Source organism: Dipodomys merriami, unplaced genomic scaffold (assembly GCF_024711535.1).
Source record: "Dipodomys merriami isolate MVZ:Mamm:240054 unplaced genomic scaffold, mDipMer1.0.p SCAF_2707, whole genome shotgun sequence".
In the NCBI taxonomy this organism is placed as follows: domain Eukaryota; kingdom Metazoa; phylum Chordata; class Mammalia; order Rodentia; family Heteromyidae; genus Dipodomys; species Dipodomys merriami.
In genome coordinates, this window is record NW_027204168.1 from 33747 (window position 1) to 38159 (window position 4413).

Sequence of the window (4413 nt, forward strand, 5' to 3'; positions counted from 1 at the left end):
CATCTCCTGAAAAAAACAAAGTCTCACATGAAAAATATTCCAGCAAAACTGCTGAGGTTCACAAGAAAGGTAAGAAGGAAGAGGAGTGAAGGCAGCAGAAGTATTCATAACAATTTAATGAGCATGGAATATGAGTGCTTATACAATTTTTTTCCTTTCCTTCTGAGGGTTTTCTGATGCATTGTTATCATTATCCAGTCTTTCAGTTAATGTCCAATTAAGACAAACATTTCTGACACTTTTCTTCCACCACTGGTTAAGCTGAAGCTACAGGTGCTACGGATAATAATATTCACTCGGCCTTCTGAGCTTTCTTGGCAGACTTGGTGACCTTGCCAGCTCCAGCAGACTTCTTGTCCACAGCTTTGATGCCACACACAGCAACTATCTCCTATTACAAACAGCAAGATGATCCAGAGGAGAATAGTCAAAGAAGCTCTCCACATACACAGGCTTGCTGGAATCATATGAAGCATGACAGCATCACTACACTTCAGGAATTTAGGACTAGCTTCCAGCTTCTTACCAGATCTGCGTTCAAGCATCTCTTTCCACTCAGTAAACTTACAAGCAATTTAAGCTGAGTGCCAATCCAGGACAGAGGCATAGGAAGCACTAGTTTGGCCTGGATGGTTCAGGAAGGTCACCCAAGCTGTGAACCTAAATGCTTCCTTGGGTGGATCATTCTTGTTGTCACCACCAATGTTGTCATGGCAAACATCTTTGGCTGACATGCTTATAGAATTTTTTTGTGCACAGTATGTCAATGGATGTTCTTAATGGGCTTATAAGAGAAGTGGGTATTATCACACTTGTGTGATAAAGATAATGCAGGCTGGAAGAGGTCAAGAATTTTTACAAGATCTCCTAGCAAAGATAAGAAGTTAAACCTTGGCCTCCACTCTCAATGTTCTTTGCACCACATTACAGAAGAATGAATGGAGAGTATGAAGCAGATATTATATAAAGAAAATGGAATTCAGGGCTGGGAATGTGGCTTAGTAGTAGAGTGTTTACCTTGCATGCATGAAGCCCTGGGTTTGATTCCTCAGTACCACACAAACAGAAAGAGCTGGAGGTAGCACTGTGGCACAAGTGGTAGAGCATTAGACTTCAGCAAAAAGAGGCTCAGGGACAGAGCCCAGGCTCTGAGTTCAAGCCCCAGGACCAGAAAAAAAGAAAAAGAATAAAAGAAAATGGAATTCAAGTTGGGACAGTAAGACTCCAGGAGAATCCAGGTTATCCAAGAAAATGGGAAGAGTTTCAGGCAGAGGAAATGAGTGCCAAGATTAGGGGGATGAAAGCATAGCAGGAAGTTTAGAATAAGCAAAGGAAAAAACAACAAAATAGGATCCAGCTAAGACTGAGCCTTTATACCCTCTTAATATCTCAAAGTTTCTACCAAAGAGATGAGGAACTACTGATGATTTTTAAAACAGAGACAGGTAAGATCAAATTTAAATCCAAGAAAGATCACTTTAGTGGCTGAGTACAGAACTTATCAGCACTAATCTAGGAATAAACAAGAAAGTAAAATTGAGTCAATAATCCATGATCCAAGTAAGAGACGGTGATGTGTAAATCAGGGGGAGAAAGGATTCTTAAATGTTGGAAGGGTGCTAAGGAAAATGTTGAAATTATCATGAAGATGGGAACACAGAACACCTTAGTAGAGAAACATGCAAACATAAGGATAAGTCAAGAGCAAACTATAATCAAGACAGACAAACAAATTGTCAGGAAATATTCTTTTCCTCTTTACACACCTAAATCCTATCCATTCACCCACTTTGAAACCAGCCTAATGTTTTAGACTTTAGAATCTATATATTTATTAATCACCAGTCTATAGCTTCAAAGGGCAAATTATTACTTCTTTATACCTGCCATTGTCTCCAAAAGTCCCTGGTTGGTGGGAGGGGGGAATGTATCATGGCTCATTTGTCCCTCTCAGTTGGCATTTAAGAGAGAGAATTAAAATGACTTAGCAATCCAAGTTTAACATGGATTGTGAAGGTGATCTCATTAATACCATCCTTACTTATGTACCTCATTTAAGCAACATTTAATTATTCCAACTAAATCCTGCTGGGTGCAAGAAATTAATCTGAAAACATAATGAGATAACAAAGTATTGACAAAATGATCCAATGGCATGCAGAATTTTTTATTTATATTTATCTCACTCTGTTCTAAACATATTTAATATGTACTTAGAATATAATTAATATTTGAATATGTACATTGAATTTACAAATGTACAAATATACAATGTATTATGTTTGAGTTTATTTAAATAAACTTTTTTTGGTAAGAGTTGTGAACAAAAAGGAAATGGGTCACTGTTGTGGCTCATGTCTGTAATCCTAGCTATTTGGGAGGTGAGAATGGAGAATTATAATTTGAGGTCAGGCTTAACAGCACAGTTTGTGAGATCCCCTTCTCAGCCATAGCCTGGTACAGTAGTATCTGTTCATCCTCTTACATTAATGTGAGAGGCCAAAATTAAGAGGATCTCAGTTCCAGCCCAACCTGGGCAGAAAATTTTAGGAGATTCCATCTCAACAGAGAAGCTGAACACAGTGGCAAATGCCTGTGATCCTAACAATGACAGGAAGACTGAAATGGGTAACTCTAGTTCAGGCCTGCATCCAGGAAAAACCAGACTCTCCCTGAAAACAGTCAAGGGAAAAAAGGGCCCAAGGCATGGCTCAGTGGTACTGTGCCTGCCTATTGACTTTGAGTGAGTTGAGCTCAAACCCCAGTACCACCATAAACAAAGGTAAACAATGGTGGAAGATCACTGTCAAATGCTTTCCACTGAATGAAATATATATTAGGCAGGAGTGTGGCCCAGTATTAGGCTAGAGGTGGAACTCTGTCTTAGAGGACTTAGCTGAGGCTCTGTGTTTGGGGACTGGCACTGCGGTAAGGAGAAGTTGCATTGAAAGTATGTAGGATGGTGCTGGTGGTTCATGGCTATAATCACAGCTACTCAGGAGGCTGAGACTTGGAGAATGGACCTTTAAAGCCAGCCAGGCAGAAAATTCTGTTTAGATCTATCTCCACTTAGCAAGAAAAAGACAGACTGGTATCTTGGTTCAGAGTGGTAAGACATCAGCTCAGTTCAAACTGTGGTCCTGGCACCAAAAACAACAATAAATAAATAAATAAATAAAATAATAAAGTGTGGGCTTTGGAGGAACTTTGTAAGAAGGAAGGGCTCTCCCAAAATAGGAAGACATATTCTTAGGCAAAGGGATGGTAAGGACCAAGGATGCTGATGGAAAAAGATGACCAACACTGCCACACCACCAGGTTCCTAAATTTATCGCCCATTAGCTACTTCCATTTTTTCCATACTTCATTGAGATATCATTAAATGCCAACATCACTGCTGAATTCTCAACAAATATCACTGAGGAGGGCTGGCACAGAGTGTGAGAGGAGCTGGGAAGGAGTCTGTTTTCGGAGTCATTTCTGGTGAACATAATAGACAAAAATCCAACTGTTTAGAAAATGCCTCCAAGTCCTCTGAATGGTATTTAAAGATCAAGAGTCCCATTCGTGGGCAAAACGAGATGCTGATTACATGAACGAATGCTGTTAATTGCACAAATAAGTTTATAAATAACACAATTGTCATATTGAGGCCTAGTTAGAAAAAAATGCAACTATCTAAACACATCACAATGGCTTTATGTGTTTCCTAAGTTAAGCCATCTAAAAAGAAGATTTTTTTATCTATTATATCTTTGGAATCATGAAAATAATTAGTATCTCTTAGTTAAGACTATTATACAGTATTTATTTTTCTGTTTGTGGAGCCTGAACTCTGGGCCTGGACACTGTCCTTGGCTCTTCAGCTCAAGGCTAGCATTCTACCACTTGAGCCACAGCGCCACTTCAACTTTTTCTGCTTATGTGATGCTGAGGAACTGAACCCAGGGCCTCATGCATTCAAGGCAAGCACTTTACCACTGAACCACCTTCCCAGCCCCTGAATACAGTATTTCTTTTAGTACTTATTTTAACAACCTGTGAGGAATTAGATTGGGTTACCTTATAGATGAGAAAACAGCTCAGTATCAAGGAACTTTTCAAGGTCACCTGGCTTTAGTAAATGACAGATCTTCATTTTAACACAGTGGAAAACTCCAAAAGCCCATCATAGTTAACTGCAATCTCAATATTTCAGAACAACATTAAGAACTTACATTCAAAAAACTTTTTTCTTTTGTGCAAGTCATGGGGCATGAACTCAGGGCCTGGGTGTTGTCCCTGAGCTGTTTCAGCTCAAATCTAATACTCTATCACTTGACTACAGCTCCACTTCGGGCTTTGGGTAGTTAACTGGGGATCAGAGTCTCACAGACTTTGCTGGTGAGCTGGCTTTAAACCCAGATCCTGGAT